The sequence below is a fragment of the Eurosta solidaginis genome, chromosome 1 (assembly GCF_040869045.1).
Source record: "Eurosta solidaginis isolate ZX-2024a chromosome 1, ASM4086904v1, whole genome shotgun sequence".
NCBI classification, from domain to species: Eukaryota; Metazoa; Arthropoda; class Insecta; order Diptera; family Tephritidae; genus Eurosta; species Eurosta solidaginis.
The window spans coordinates 197,062,313-197,080,112 of NC_090319.1; the positions used below are offsets into that span (position 1 = coordinate 197,062,313).

The 17,800-nt window shown below is 40.4% G+C and overlaps 1 protein-coding gene and 1 pseudogene across 6 annotated transcripts in view; one reads left to right on the forward strand and one right to left on the reverse strand.

The window, feature by feature from the left end:
- The window catches only part of TTLL5 (Tubulin tyrosine ligase-like 5), a 381,821-nt gene that overhangs the window by 300,839 nt on the left and 63,182 nt on the right, over positions 1–17,800 (forward strand). The window lies entirely within an intron of this gene.
- On the reverse strand, positions 12,167–12,892 carry LOC137240448 (tigger transposable element-derived protein 6-like; annotated as a pseudogene).

The following is a 17,800-nucleotide window of genomic DNA, read 5'->3' on the forward strand; positions in this document are numbered from 1 at the left end:
AGGAAGGATCCCCAAATGACACCGGAACACTCCCGAAAAAGTCCCGAAATAACCCCGACGGGATCCCGGACGGATCCCAAAAACTATCCAGAAATGATCCCGTAAAAGTCCCGAAATTGGCCTTACATAGTCGAGAAAGTCCCGAAATTACCCCGACGGGATGCCGGAAGGATCCCCAAAACTACCCAGAAATGATCCCGGAAGGGTCCCAAAAAGATACCGAAATAGTCCCGAAAAATTCCCGATATGACCCCGACGGGATCCCGAACGGATCTCAAAAACCAAATGTGTGCCAAATTTCGTCCAAATCCGTCCAGCCGTTCTTGCATGATTGAGGTACAAAGACAAACTTATCTTGTTTGGTTGACAAACGTCTGGACATCCAAACATCCAAACTTTCCCATTTATAATATACTAGCCTTTACCCGCGGCCCTATCCGCAAGGAGAACATGAAATATATGGAATATTCACGTTAGCCTGTTTATCAGGTTATCTGTTTAAAAAATTTTTTCTGTCTAATGCATTTTATTTTTTAATTGAGTAAAAAAAGAACTAAATGAGCTGAAAACCCGATAGGATCCCCAAATGATCCCGAAATTATCCAGAAAAAGCCACGAAATTACCCCGATGCTATCGCGGACGGATGCCGAAAACCATTCAGAAATGCCCCGGAAGGGTTTCCAAAAGTTCCCGGAATAGACCCAAAAACCCCGAAATGACAACAACACAATTCTAGACTAATTCAGAGAGCCACACAGAAATGATCCCTGAAGGGTACGAAATTATCCCGAAATAGTCCCGAACAAGTTCCGAAATGACCCTGACGGGCTCCCGAACGGATCTCAAAAACCATCCAGAAAATATCCAGGAAGGGTCCCTAAATTATCCCGACGCACTCCAGAAAAAGTTCCGAAATGACTGCGGGGGGATCCACGACGGATCGCGAAAACCATACAGAAATTATTCCGGAAGGGTCCCAAATTGATCCCGAAATAGTCCGAAAATAACCCAGGTGGGATCCAGCAGGGATCCAGAAATGATCCCGGAAGGGCCCCAAAACTATCCCGAAAAAGTAACAAATAAAATCTCGAAACGACTCCTATGGCATCCCGGGCGGATTCAGAAATGATGTCGGAAGGGTCCGCAAATAATACCAAAATGGTCCCGAAATTACCCTGACCGGATCCTGGACTGATCTCGAAAGCCATCCAGAAATGATACTGGAGGGATCCCCAAATGAAACTGGAATAGTCCCAAAAATGTGCCGAAATGACCCTGACGGGAAACCGGACGGTTCCCGAAAATTATTGATAAATGATCCCGTGAGGGTCACAAAATGATCCCGAAATAACCTGACGGATCCCGAAAACTATCCAGAAATAATGCCGGAATGGTCCCAAAATGATCCCGCAATAGTCCCGAAAAAGTCCCGAAATGACTAATGACGGAGATCCCGGACGGATCCCCAAAGCTAATACCGCTAATACAGCGAAATTACCCTGACGGGTACGTGGACGGATCCCGAAAATCATCCAGAAATAATCCAGGAAGGATCCCCAAATAACCCCGGAACACTCCCGAAAAAGTCCCGAAATAACCCCGACGGTATCCCGGATGGATCCCGAAAACTATAGGATAATGATCCCGTAAAAGTCCCGAAATGGCCCTTACATAGTCGAGAAAGTCCCGAAATTACCCCGACGGGATGCCGGAAGGATCCCCCAAAACTACCCAGAAATGATCCCGGAAGGGTCTCAAAAAGATTCCGAAGATATGACCCCGACGGCATCCCGGACGGATCCCGAAGCCCATCCAGAAATGATGCCGGAAGGGTCTCCAAATGATACGCGTTGGAGCGAATGAAGTTCCAAATGATCCCGAAACAGTCCCGACAAAGTCCCGAAATGACCACGACGGGATGCCGGACGAATTCCGAAAACCATCCAGAAATGATGCCGAAATGGCCCCAAATGATCCCGAAATAGACCCGAAATGACCTGGACGGGATCCTGTACGGATCCCGAAAATCATCCAGAAATTATCCCGGAAGGATCCCCAAATGACCCCGGAATACTCCCGAAATAACCCCGACGGGATAACGGACGGATCCCGAAAATTATTCAGAAATGATCCCGTGAGGGTCACAAAATGATCCCGAAATGACCCTGACGGGTACCCGGACGGATCCCGAAAATCATCCAGAAATTAAAGCGGAAGAGTTCCCAAATGATCCCGAAGCAACCCCGACGGGATCCCGAAAACCATCCAGAATTTTTCCCGGAACCCTCGCGGGATCCCGGACTGATCCCCGAAAACTATACAGAAATTATGCCGGAAGGTTCCCCAAATAGTCCCGAAATAACCCCGGCGGGATTCCAGATGGATCCCGAAAACTATCCAGAAATGATCGCGAAAAGTCCCTAAACTGCCTTCACGGTATTCCGGACGGATCACGAAAATCATCCAAAAATGATGCCGGAAGGACCCCAAAATCGAAAAAGTCCTGAAATTACCCGAACGGGATCCCCAAAACCATCCAGAAATGATCCCGGAAGGATCCCCAAACGACCCCGAAAGTCATCCAGAAATGATACCGGAAGGATCTTCAAATGATCCCGGAATAGTCCCGAAAAACTCCCGAACCCGAAAATCCTTCAGAAATTATCCCGGAAGGGTCCCAACCAAAATGATACCGAAATAATCCCGACGGGATGCCGGACGGATCGCGAAAACCATCCAGAAATGACCCTGACATAGTCCAGAAAACGTTCCGAAATTACCCGAACGGGATCCCGAAACCCATCCAGAAATGATGCCGGAAGAACCTCAAATGATCCCGAAAAAGTGCCGAAATAGCCCTGACGGGATCCCTGAAATGATCTCATAAGGGTCCCCAAATGATCTTGAAATAGTTCAGAAAAAGTCACGTAATGACCCCGACGGGATTCCGTAAACCGTCCAGAATGGATCCCTGAAGGATACCTAAATGACCCTGAATACTCCCGAAAATCCCGAAATAACCCCGACGGGATCCCGGACGGATCCCGAAAACTATCCAGAAATAATGCCGGAATGGTCCCAAAATGATCCCGCAATAGTCCCGAAAAAGTCGCGAAATGAACATGACGGGTACCGGCATGGATCCCGATAATCGTCCAGAAATTATACCGGAAGAGTCCCCAAATGATCCCGAAATAACCCTCACGGGATCCCGGACGGATCCCGAAAGCTATCCAGGAATGATGGCGGAAGGGTCCCCAAGTTATCTCTGAATAGTCCCGAAATAACCCTGACGCGATCCCGAAAACCATCCAGAAATGATACAGGAAGGATCCCCAAATGATCCCGGAATAGCTCCGAAATGACTCTGACGGGATCCCGGACGGATGCTGAAATGATCTCAGAAGGGCCCCCAAGTGATCTTGAAATATTGCAGAAATGATCCCGAAACGATCCTCAAATTATCTCGAAATAATCCCGGACAAATCTCAGAAATCATCCAGATATCATCTTTAAAGTGCCCCCAATGATCCCGAAATAACCCTGACGGGATCCAGATTGATCCCGAACTGATGCTGGCAAACTCTCCAAATGATCCCGAAATAATCCAGAAAAAGTCACGAAATAAACCTGACGGTATTCCGTAAACCGTCCAGAAAGGATCCCAGAAGGGTCCCCAAATTATCCCGAAAAAGTCCCGAAATTACCCGGACGGATCCCGAAAACTATCCAGAAATTATTCCGTAAGGGTCCCAGAATGATCCCGAAATAGTCCCGAAATTACCCCGACGGGTACCTAGACGGATCCCGAAAATCATCCAGAAATGATGCCGGAAGGGTCGTCAAATGATACCGAAATAGTCCCAGGAAGGATCCCCAAATTACACCGGAACACTCCCGAAAAAGTCCCGAAATAACCCCGACGGGATCCCGGACGGATCCCGAAAACTATCCAGAAATGATCCCGTAAAAGTCCCGAAATTGCCCTTACATAGTCGAGAAAGTCCCGAAATTACCCCGACGGGATGCCGGAAGGATATCCAAAACTACCCAGAAATGATCCCAGAAGGGTCCCAAAAAGATACCGATATAGTCCCGAAAAATTCCCGATATGACCCCGACGGGATCCCGGACGGATCCCGAAACCCATCCAGAAATGATGCCGGAAGGGTCTTCAAATGATACCGAAATAGTCCCGAAATGATCCCGGAATGGTCTCGAAAAAGTCCCAAAATAATCCCGACGGGATCCCGGAGGGATACCGAAAAATTTACAGAAATGAACCCAAAAGGATCCCAAAAAGATCCCGAAAAAGTCCGGAAATGACCCAGACAGGATCCCGGACGTATACCGAAAACCATCTAGAAATGATCCCAGAAGGGTCTCGATATGACCCTAACGGGATTACAAATTAAGTAAAGCTAATTATAAAACCGTGTTAATAAGGCAGCAGGAGAGCACCGCCGATCGTTTTTCCAAAATTGTTTAGATCTCGATCTGTATGAGCCAGATAAAAAAATTATTGATTTAGGAGAACATTTATATTGAGTTATAACAATTTATAGATTTTGCACCAGAGGGAGAGAGGGGGAGGGGGGCAAGAGATGGAGGGTGTCACTGCTCACTTTGTAAGCCCTCGACTTATTTGACCTATTGAGTTTGTAATATTGGTGAAGGTCAGTAAACGTAAATTTATAATGTGTAAAAATTATTGAAAAGTAATTGTTCGAAGGGTCGTGGGACTCGCGGCGCTCTTTCCATTTTCGAAAAAATTTCGCCAGTAGACTATTGTCTATCTGTGTCCTAAATTTCATCAAAATCCGTGAAGCCGTTCCGGTGTGATTCAGTCACAAAGACGAAAAAATAGCATAATTAAATTATAACTGTTCCTAGGGGGCGGGGACTTCCCCCCTTTTCAAAACAATATAGCTAGTAGATCCTACTAGCCTTTACCCGCGGCCCTGTTCGCTCGGAGAAAATTAAATATATGGGCTATTCACGTTAGCCTGCTTATCAACTTATCTGTTTAAAAAAATTTGTCTGTCTAGTGCATTTTATTTTTGTAATTGAGTAAAAAAAAAGAACTAAATGAGCTGATAACGTGATAGGATCCCCAAATGATCCCGAAATTATCCAGAAAAAGCCACGAAATGACCCCGACACTATCGCGGACGGATCCCGAAAACAATCCAGTAATGCCCTGCAAGGGTCTCCAAAAGTTCCCCGAATAGTCCCAAAAAAACGGATCTCAAAAAACACCCAGAAAATATCCGGGAAGGGTTCCTAAATTATCCAGGGTTCCTAAATTATAGTCCAGGAAAAGTTCCGAAATGACCCCGAAGGGATCCACGACGGATCGCGAAAACCATACAGAAATGATTCCGGAAGGGTCCCAAAATGATCCCGAAATAGTCCGGAAATGACCCCGCTGGGATCTCGCACGGATCAGAAATGATCCCGGAAGGGTGCCAAAAGTTGCCTTTATCAAGTTATCTGTTTAAAAAAATGTTTCTGTCTAATGCATTTTATTTTTGTAATTGAGTAAAAAAAATGAGCTGATAACCTGATAGGATCCCCAAATGATCCCGAGATTATCCAGAAAAAGCCACGAAATGACCCAGACACTATCGCGGACGGATCCCGAAAACCATCCAGAAATGCCCCGCAAGGGTCTTCAAAAGTTCCCGGAATAGTCCCCTAAAAACGGATCTCAAAAAACATCCAAAAAATATCAGGGAAGGGTTCTTAAATTATCCCGACATAGTCCAGAAAAAGTTCCGAAATGACCCCGAGGGGATCCACGACGGAACACGAAAACCATACAGAAATGATGCCGGAAGGGTCCCCAAATGATCTCGAAATAATACAGAAAAAGTCATGACATGCCCCTAAAGGGTCCCCAAATAATCCCGAAAAAGTCCAGAAATTACTCTGACGGGATCCCGGACGAATCCCGAAAACAATTCAGAAATGATGCCGGAAAGGTTCTCAAATAATCCCCTAATAGTCCCGAAATGACCCCGACGGGATTCCGGATAGATCCCGAAAACCATCTAGAAATGATGCCGAAAGGTATCCCAAGTGATCCCGGAATAGTCCCGAAATGACCCCGACGGTATCCCGGAAGGATCCCGAAAACTATCCAGAAATGATGCCGGAAAGGTCCCCAAATGATCCCCTAATAGTCCCGAAATTACCCTGATGTGATCCCGGACGGATTCCGAAAACCATCCAGAAATGATGCCGAAAGGGTCCCGAAATGATCCCGTATTAGTCGAGAAAAAGTCCCGAAATGACCCCGACGAAATGATGCCGGAAGGTACCCCAAATGATCCCGAAATAGTCCCGAAATGACCCCGACGGGCTCCCTAGCGGATCCCGAAAACAATTCAGAAGTGATGCCGGAAGGGACCCCAAATGATACCGTAAAAGTCCCGAAATGATCCCGACGGGATGCCGGACGGATCCCGAAACCCATCCAGAAATGATGCCGGAAGGGTCCCCAAATGATCCCGAAAAAGTCCCGAAATAAGCCCGACGGGATCCCGGACGGATCCCGAAACCCATCCAGAAATGATGCCGGAAGGGACCCCAAATGGTGCCGAAAAAGTCCCGAAATGATCCCAGAAACCATCAAGAATTTATCTCTCCAAGGTACGCAAATGATCCCGAATATACCCTAACGGGATGCCGGACGGATCTCGAAACCCATCCAGAAATGATGCTGGAATGGTCCCGAAAATGTCCCAAAATAACCCCAACGGGATCCCGAAAACTATACAGAAATGATCCCGGAAGGGCCCCAAAATGATCCCGAAATAGTTCCGAAATTACCCTGACGGGATCCTGGACGGATACCGAAATCCATCCAGAAATGATGCCGGCAGGGTCCCCAGATGATCGCGAAATAGTCCCGAAATGATCCCGAAAATGTCCCAAAATAACCCCGACATGGAGGGTGTCATAGCTCACTTTTCTTTTTAAGCCCTTGACTTATTTGACCCATTGAGTTTGTAATATTGATGAAGGTTAGTAGACGTAAAGTTGTAATGTGTAAAAAGATCAAAATGTAATTATTCGAAGGGTCTTGGGACCCCCGCCCCCTTTCCGTGTTCGAAAAAAATTTCGCCAGTAGCCTATTGTCTGTGTCCCAAATTTCATCAAAATCCGTGTAGCCGTTCTGGCGTGATTCAGTCACAAAGACGAAAACATACAATAATTAAATTTTATCTTTTCGTAGGGGGCGGGGACCTCCCCTTTTAAAAAAAATATAGCTAGTAGATCCTTCTAGACTATTGGCTATGTGTGCCAAACTTCATCCAAATCTGTCCAGCCGTTCTTGCGTGATTGAGGCACAAAGACATAGGTCTGAACAAACATCCAAACTTTCCCATTTATAATATATATAAGATACTAGCCTTTACCCGCGGCCCCGTCCTGCTTATCAAGATATCTGTTTGAAAATCATTTTTGTCAATGTATTTTATTTTTGTAATAAAGTAAAAAAATAACTAAATGACTGATAACCTGAAAGGCACGCTTACGTGAATAGTACAATACAGTTTTTTCGAATTAAAAAAATACCATCCAGAAATGATCCTGAAAGAATCCCCAAATCATCCCGAAATAATCCCGGAAGAGTCCTCAAATGATTCCGAAATAACCCTGACGGGATCCCGAAAAAGTACCGAAATAACCCCGACGGGATCCCGGACGGATCCCGAAAACTATCCAGAAATTATGCCGGAAGGGTCCCCAAATTATCCCGGAATAGTCCCGAAATAACCCTGACGGGATTCAGAAATGCTCCCGGAAGGGGGTCGCGAAATATAAGGACCCCAAATGAACGCGAAAAAGTCCCTCAATGACCCTGACATAGTCCAGAAAAATTCCCGAAATTATCCCGACGGGATGCCCGACGGATCCCCAAATCTACCAGAAATGATCTCAGAAGGGTTCCAAAAAGATACCGAAAAAGGCCCGTATAGTCCATGAATATTCTCCAAATTACCCCAACGGAATGCCGGACGGATCCCGAAACCCATCCAGAAATGATGCCGGAAGAGTCCCCAAATGATACCGAAATAGTCCCGAAATGATCCCGAAATGATCCCGGAATAGTCCCGAAAAACTCCCAAAATAACCCCGACGGGATCCCGGACGGATCCCGAGAACTAAACAGAAATGATCCCGGAAGAATCCCAAAATGATCCCGAAATAGTCCCGAAATGACCCCGACGGGATCCCGGACGGATACCGAAAACCATCCAGAAATGATCCCGGAAGGGTCTCGATATGACCCTGATGGGACTACAAATAAGGTGAAGGTAATTAATAATAATGTTAATAAATAAGGCAGCAGGCGCGTTGAAGAGAATGAAGAGTTAAAAACAAACATACAGGTAAAGCTAATGAAAACAATTGAGGGGGGAGATGGAGCGCACCACCGATTGTTTTTCCAAAATTGTTTAGATCTCGATCTGTATGAGCCAGATACAAAAAATGATTGATTTAGCAGAACATTTATATTGAGTTATAACAATTTATAGATTTTGCACCAGAGCGGGTAAGTGGTAGGAGGGGGGGGGGGGGGGGGGGGGGTGCGGAGGACGGAGGGTGTCACTGCTCACTTTGTATCCTTTCCATGTTCGAAAAAAATTTCGCCAGTAGACTATTGTCTGTATCCCAAATTTCATCAACTTACGTGCAGCCGTTCTGGCGGGATTCAGTCACAAGGACGAAAAAATACATATAAATACATGTTTCTAGAATTTACTAGTTAGTTATCAGCTATAAATTTCTCAGCTATAACTACAGATGCACGATTTTATAGCTTCTCTCATAGCCCATGCGCGTGTATTTGTGAGTGATACTTGCACAAATAATTGCATATTTTTGGGAGTACCTCAGATATATGCATGTGTTTGTGCGTTACTCTCCGCTGCTCGTACGTAAATATGTGTAGACATAATGATTGATTGGTTTATGTAGATACAAGTGACTGCTTGCTTTATTGCTGTTGTCGCTTCATTTGCTTAGCATCAAACTAGTGATGTGAGTAACACTTAGTGTCACTAATGTTCGTCACAATATATATTAGACTACCTGACGCCGGCAAACTTCGTTTTGCCCAAAATCAAGTGCGCAGAAAAGCATGCAATATTTAGGCCCACGAGGTCTATAGCAAATACCACCTAAGTGATAGAAGTTAGGCTGTTATCGCTTATGACTACATGGTACTAAATGCTGCACACTTTTCTGCGGAATTTGGGGGCTGGTTTCACTGAAGTTAACACACTGTTTCGTGATACCTTGGCGCAATGACGCCACTAACAGAAGTACCACTAAAGACTCATCTTCGACATAACGTTAATTCTCAACACTTCAACCAAAGACTCTTTAAATATAAGATGGTGCATTGTAGAGTTCTAAAACTTTGTGGAAATTGTAGGACGGCTGTAAGAGGAATTCACCATACCTTTTGCTATGCTGTCCGCTTCAACATAGCTGACTTTTTAAGGCTGTATAACTCTGTCATTTATTTTGCCTTCGGAAAAATTACCTATGATGTTCGCTGCCGCTGGCTTTCGCTGCTGATGGTGTTCGCTGCTGCTGGCGGTAGTACAGTTTATGATTCCGTTATCTGAGTGGCGTGTGGTTTTGAATGCCGTTATTTGAGTGGCGTGGATTTTTTAATGCCGATATGTATATTAGTTAAATAATTTGTATTATCTCTGTATTTATTAATTTAAAATTTTGTAGAAAGTCGAATTTAGTTATTTTTATTATCTCCCTAGTTTTTAGTTTTTGGGCAATTTTTATTTAGTCTATTATGTAATGTAGTATTAAAAAAATCGATTACCTCCGCTTCTTATTAGAAAAGAGTATTTTGTAAATTTTTGTTATTTCCGCATTTTATTACATTAATTTGTAGAAATTGTATTTTGTAAAATTTTGTTATTTCCGTATTTTATCATGAAGTTGTATTGTCATACAAAATTGTATTTAATTAGAAAAGTTTTTACTATCTCTGCATAGTGTTATTAGAGTTTTTGTAGAAAATTATTTTTAGTTTGTAAAATTTTTATTATCTTTGCATAGTATTATTAGTTTTTTTAATTGTTTTTAGTTAGAAAAATTTTATTATTTTATTAAATTTTTTGTTGAAAAGGAATAACTTTTTATTTAGTGCGAACTAAGTCTTTACTAGAATTTTTATAAAATTATTTTTTTAAACCACACTCACTCACCGCCGTTAGAACACTCTGTCCTCCTGTACCACCACCAAAAACCTTCACAATCACCATGTCGAGTTTAAACGTGCTTGTATAAAGAGTGCCGCCTTGTTACCTTATTTGATTTTATGTTTAAGGTTACCTTCGCCACCATGGTGTGATGGTAGCGTGTTCCGCCTATCACGCCGTATGCCCTGGGTTCGCACCCCGGGCAAAGCGACATCATAATTTTAGTAATAAGGTTTTTCAATTAGAAGAAAATTTTTCTAAACGGGGTCGCCCCTCGGCAGTGTTTGGCAAGCGCTCCGGATGTATTTCTGCCATGAAAAGCTCTCAGTGAAAACTGATCTGCCTTGCAGATGCCGTTCGGAGTCGGCATAAAACATGTAGGTCCCGTCCGGCCAATTTGTAGGAAAATCAATAGGAGCACGACGCAAATTGGAAGAGACGCTCGGCCTTAGATCTCTTCGGAGGTTATCGCGCCTTACATTTATTTATTTTTATTTACCTTCTTCACTGCTGCTACGTCGTGGAGGGCGCCGCCTCCATACGGTTGCTTTTTTATTAATCAAGATGTTCGGCGCCACACATTCATATAAAAAGAGCAAAAACATTATTTTCACTTTTAAAAACACTTTTTATTTTTCTATTTTTCCAACGACGTCCGAAGTGTATAGCTGCCAAAAATATATTGACCGACCCTCGGTTTTTCTTTCATTTATTTACCTTTTCTTCTATTTGTGCGATGTGGGCTGCAGTTGCATTTGACAGTCCGCGTTGCCAACTGCACGCGCCTGTTAAATGCAACTTATACCCCACGCACATATACAATGAAATTCCGTATAACCGGACACTCACCGTCGCAGTGTTTTTGTCCTGCTATAGGAAATGTCCGCTTATAAGGGATGAAGTCACAAAATATATACCACACGTATAAATTGTATTTTACATAGTTTATTTAAGAAATTTTTGGAAGTAAAAAATATTTGCATACTTTAGTATTACATATAAATACATATACATATTTCGACATGGTACAAGTCTTTACCTTTCAATACTAGTTTGATTGAAAAAATTAGGTAATGCTTGATTGCCTAAACATTGATTGCTTTAATTTAAAATGTTCATTTTCAAAGTGACTCTCGATATTTTTAATATGCTGAAAAGCTACATAGTCATTTTTTGTAAATTGTTTCAAGCGCGCAACAAGTTTTAAAGCCTCATCATATGATGTTATAGGCCCACTTATTTCTTCTGAAAATTCATCTTCTGAATAACTTATGTCCACTGTATCATCTTGTTGGTCAAACTGAATTTCTATATTGTTGCCCTCAGTGAAAACATCTTGATCCATTTGGAGAAAACCTTCCAAATCATTTGCCAAATCTAGTCCTTCCTGAAGCCTAGTATAGATTGCCAGTGAAATGTCACCTTCGGGATCAAAATCAGGAAGATCCTCATAAGTTTCCAAAAATCCTGCTTTGTGGAAGCAATTTCGGACGGTTGTGGCTTCCACTTTATCCCAAGATGCTTTGATGAAATACACAGCTTCTAGTACATTCATCGATCTTTAGAGCTCTGAGGCTGAACTTGTATTGTCTATTTTAGATAGCAAGTGTTTTAAAACTATGCTTCTATACAAACTTTTAAAATTTTGGATTATACCTTGATCAAGGGGTTGGCTAACTGCCATTGTATTTGGCGGCGAGAAAATAATTTTTATGTTGGTTAAGTTTAGTTCCTTTGGATGAGAATCTGCACTATCTGAAAACAAGATAACTTTTGGATTCTGGGCTTTCATTCTTCGATTGAACTGCTGCAGCCATTACTCATTACTTCTCGAGTCATCCATGCTTTTTTATTAGACTTTCAATCCACTGGCAATTTTGCGATTGAACATGTTTAAAAGATCGAGGACGGGCTGCTTTACCTATAACCAAAAGCATCTCCTTATCTCCAGCCATATTAGCACAGAACAAAATTTTGAGTCTTTCCTTTGATAGTTTCCCACGCATTTTTGGATTTAAGAGCGAGGGTTTTGTCAGGTAAGGCACGAAAGAAAAGCCCACTTTCGTCTGCGTTGTAAATGTCTTGAGGCTTGTAACCGGCCAAAAGAGATGGGAGTTTTGTCCTAAACTGTTCGACACCATCCTGGTTTACATCAGCAGCTTAACCAGATACGCATTTGAAAGCAACATTATTCCTTATTCGCCATTTGTTTAACCATCCATCTGAAGCATTAAAATTGGGCACACCCTGTTTGCCTGCAATTTCCATTGCCCTTTCTTTCAAAATGGGACCAGAAATCGGAATGTTTTGACTTCTAGTCTTAGCGAACCAATTAAAACACATATTGTCTATTTAAGAGCCGCCTTCTTTAAGAAAACTTCGCTTTTGATGAACATTAACTCCAGACTATCATTTAGAACGAATTTTTTCTTTATTTTTATTGATTTCAGCAGCTTTTGTTTTGCCAATGCTAAACCTTTCAAAGCAAAAGACATTTTTGGGCTCACTATCTTTACCTTTTTGCATTTTCACGTACTGATAATTTATCTTTTTCGAAAACATTAATAATTTCCATTTTTTCTTTAATAGAAAGTACCTTATTTTTCGGCCCCATATTATTACGAACTTTGAACGCAACCATTCGCATGAAACGGACTTAACAAACTGAATGGAAAACTACCCTTAATTTGAAACACACGGCTTGAATGTGTGCACACATTTTAAAATCACCTATTTCTTTTTTATAATGAACAACAAAGCTTGCTTTTGATATTTTTGAATTTTGACCGTTTATGAGAAATTAGAGGTAGAGGGCGGCCCCCACTCCGTTGGAAGGACCAGGTGGAAAACGATTTAAACTCCCTTGGTGTGGCCAATTGGCGCCGGTTGGCGGAGCGAAGGAGCGACTGGCGCGCCTTGTTGAACGGCCATAACCATTGTAAACTTTACTAAGTAGCGCATCTAACAGCTGATCGCTCAAAATTTGCACACACACAAACATCACTAATAGCCATATTACGGAAATCTTAGGGAAATTGAAGTTAAATTTTTAAACAGACATAAAATGTTATAATTTTGGAATATATAGCATCTAGGACACCTTAATTGCAGTAATTGAAAGAAAATGTTTGCTTATACTCAAGTATTTAATTATTTTTTCTAAATGTATCTTTAATATCGATGCAATGATTGATCCAATGCAACTCTGGGCTTCCTACTGTTCTTCATTCCACTCCATTCGAGTGCCTATTTTCACGGCCTGCGAGTGCCTTCCACTCTATTCGCAACATAACCTCGAATTGAGCTGCCAAACTATATAGTAAACAATGGCCATAACCGTTTAGACGGTTAAGCGCCAATTAAGTAAGTAAGTAAGTATTATTTCCTTATTTAATATAATTTGATAATTTTAATTGAGCTTTAGGCCAGCTTATTGAATAAAACTTCTTTTTTTTAGTAGTATTCAAAATATATTTATTTGTTCGATATTTCGACTTCAACCTGAAGTCACCATCAAGAATCTACGAAAAGAAAACAATTAACATTTTTAAACATCCATTTCTGTAGCAAACTTACACATATGGATATGTATGATCGACTAAACGAAAATTATGACAAAATAATTTTAGTAGAAACAAAAGAGCGAAAAATATAAATAAAGATAAATCAAAAAGCTCCCGCGAATATAAACAATTTCATGTACCACAAGTGTAAACAAAAATCATATGTATACAATAAAAAATATATCAACAAAAGTTAAAAATATATATGTATGTATGTATGTACGTATTTAATGTATGTTATGCTCTCAGCATTGCTAGAGTTATTGTTCGAACTTAAGTTTAGTGAGTGTGCTTAAGTGACAGCAGCGTGATGTTGTTGTTTTAAGACCAAATTTCTGTGGGTTTGTGCACAGTGTTCTACATCTGATTTAAAATTCATTCTTATATCAATGGGGGGTGTTCAAAATGTGTAAGGTTTCCAAAATGAAGCGCTTATTATAATGTTTTTCATGTTCCAGAATGGTTACGTTTTCAAAATCTGGATAGTGTCCGTGTCTTTGCAGTGCGCAGCCAATGCTGTCTTGTTTTCTGGATTATTATTTCTAAATTTAATATTCGATTTGTGGTCGGAAAGCCTCCTCTTTAGCTTAAGTTTAGTTGTCCCTACATATACTTGTTCGCATACGTGGGACCCGTTGCCATGGCATGGAATTTTGTACACCACATTGGATTTCTCATGATTTGGTATTTTGTGCTTTAAATTACTATAAATTGGTCGTAGAGTTTTGTTGTAAGTAATATATATAATATATATTTCTCTTTATCATATAAATTTGAACCCTTGATTCTTTCAGATACTCCTGGGTTATATGTTATTGATTTATAAATTTTATCACCTTTCTGGGTTGTATTGTTATTGGCGTTCGCTGTGTGATGTTTATGGATCAGTTTGTTTATAAGGACATGGGAAAAGAATTTTGTTCCAGGGTTTTTCTAATTATCGCTACGTTTTGAATTAGAAGAAAATTTTTCTAAGCGGGGTCGCCCCTCGACAGTGTTTGGCAAGCACTCCGGGTGTATTTCTGCCATGAAAAGCTCTCAGTGAAAACTCATCTGCTTTGCAGATGCCGTTCGGAGTCGGCATAAAACATGTAGGTCCCGTCCGGCCAATTTGTAGGGAAAATCAAGAGGAGCACGACGCAAATTGGAAGAGAAGCTCGGCCTTAGATCTCTTCGGAGGTTATCGCGCCTTACATTTATTTTTATTTATTTATATCCCAGGAGTGTCTGAAAGAATCAAGGGTTCAAATTTATATGATAAATAGAAATATATATTATATATATTACTTACAACAACACTCTACGAAATTTATAGTAATTTAAAGGACAAAATACCAAATCATGAGAAATCCAATGTGGTGTACAAAATTCCATGCAACGGCGACGGGTCCCACGTATGCGAACAAGTATACGTAGGGACAACTAAACTTAAACTAAAGATGAGGCTTTCCGCCCACAAATCGAATATTAAACTTAGAAATAATAATCCAGAAAACAAGACGGCATTGGCTGCGCACTGCAAAGACACGGGACATTATCCAGATTTTGAAAACGTAACCATTCTGCAACATGAAAAACATTATAATGAGCGCTTCATTTTGGAAACCTTACACATTTTGAACACCCCCCCTTTGATATAAAAATGAATTTTAAATCTGTTGATATATTTTTTATTGTATACATATGATTTTTGTTTACACTTGCGGTACATGAAATTGTTTATATTCGCGGGAGTTTTTTGATTTATCTTTATTTATATTTTTCGCTCTTATGTTTCTACTAAAATTATCTTGTCATAATTTTCGTTTAGTCGATCATACACATCCATATGTGTAAGTCGTATTTTTGCTACGGAAATGTATGTTTAAAAATGTTAATTGCTTTCTTTTCGTAGATTCTTGATGGTGACTTCAGGTTGAAGTCGAAATATCGAACAAATAAATATATTTTGAATACTACTAAAAAAAAATAAGTTTTCTTCAATAATCTGGCCAAAAGCTCAATTAAAATTATCAAATTATTACCACTTTTTAAAACTTGTTTAACAGCTACTGTGGAAAAATTGACAATTTTCATTTTTTTATAGATTTCTCAAACCTATCAGCTGATTCATTACATTCCAAAATAAACTGTTCACGTAATTTTTCACCTTTTTCTTCAATGTTTAATAAATATTCTTGCACTGATTCACAAGCGGCTTTCCACTAGAAATATTAAAAAGCTGTTGTTGGTCGATACTGGTATCAAATGGGTTTATAAATTTAGAAAATGTATTGATAAATGATTGGATGTATTTTGAATTTCTTTTGATATTGTAATTTTCAAATCAGCTATTACATCTTGCCGTTTTCTTAAACCAATACAAGGAATCCGATACACTACGTCAGATTTTTCCTCTTTCGCTATGGGATATTTCAGTTTGCTGAATACTTTTTTAATGGGTTGCTGTAGGTAAAGGCTAGCTGTACCGTTATCTTGTCATACATTTTGGATATTTTGATCCTCTACGAGAGCCCCGGGACATAAGTAACCGATTTATTAATTTTTGCAGTTTGATTTTCCCTATTATTATCATTATCACGCCTAGAGTAAAACTCGTATATAAGTTTATAGATTAAGTTCGTGGAGAGAACACGCCTCACAAAATTTTTGGCCGTATTAATTTTTACATTTCTAGCATGCTGCGAGTAGAAGTTAATCAATCTTCCAGATGTTGTGGGTTTTTTGTACCAGTCTATTGTTAATCGGTTATCTCTCTTAATTATTAGGGTATACAAAAAAGGTATTTTTCCGTCCTTTTATATTTCGATCGTAAACTTAATGGATTTATTATACCCGTTGAGTAGATTTAACAATTTGTCTGTGTCCTCTGTTTTTACTATGGCTAATAAATCGTCCACATATTTAGTTAACAATCTAGGTTTGTTGGCCGGTTCCATTTCAAAACGTGTTAAAAGATCCTCCATCACAATATCGGCTATGACTGGTGATGCTGGAGAACCCATGGGCATTCCTGATCGTTGCTCATATATTTGATCTCTGTATTTAAAGTAACGATTCTCTTTAATACAAAACTTAATTACAGTTAAGAACAGTTCCCTTGTCATGGACGTGTTCTCCTTTATCTTGTCCCATTTTGATCCTATGATTTCAAGCGCCAAATCTACTGGTATACTAGGGAATAAAGACACAACGTCGAACGACACTAAACTCTCGTCATCATACACATCAAGTATGTGTTAGATACTTTTGCGGAGCAAATACGTCCAAGGACTTCGACATCGACATGTTGTTTTTGACCTGGAAACATATAAAAAACAATCATCATCAAGCCTTCTACGTTTCTTAACAAGTTTTACTTACATTTTTGTTAAAATTCTGTTATAAATTAATAAAAAAATAAAAAGAAAATATTTTTCCGCCAACTAATTTGCAACTTAGAAAAACGGAACTACGATCGAAATGCAGAATACAAAAAATCGAACGATTCGTAGTTGGATCGAAAGAGATTGGAACACAGAATACCAAAATTGCCAAATCGAAAAAATTCCAATCCAAGTCGAAATGCAGAATAGGGCTGATTATTTTCCAGGGTATCCTTAATGATATTGATGTTTTTGTTGTGGTACAATGTGTCGCTGATGGAGAGAACACACCTCAAAAAATTTTTGGCAGTGTTAATTTTTACATGTCTAGCATGCTGCGAGTAGAAGTTATTCAATTTTCCAGATGTTGTGGGTTTTTTGCACCAGTCTATTGTTAATCGGTTATCTCTCTTAATTATTAGGGTATCCAAAAAAGGTATTCTTCCGTCCTTTTCTATTTCGATCGGATTTATGATACCCGTTGACTAGATTTAACAATTTGTCTGTGTCCTCTGTTTTTACTATGGCGAATAAATCGTCCACATATTTAGTTAACAATCTAGGTTTGTTGGCCGATTCCATTTCAAAACGTGTTAAAAGATCCTCCATCACAATATCGGCTATGAC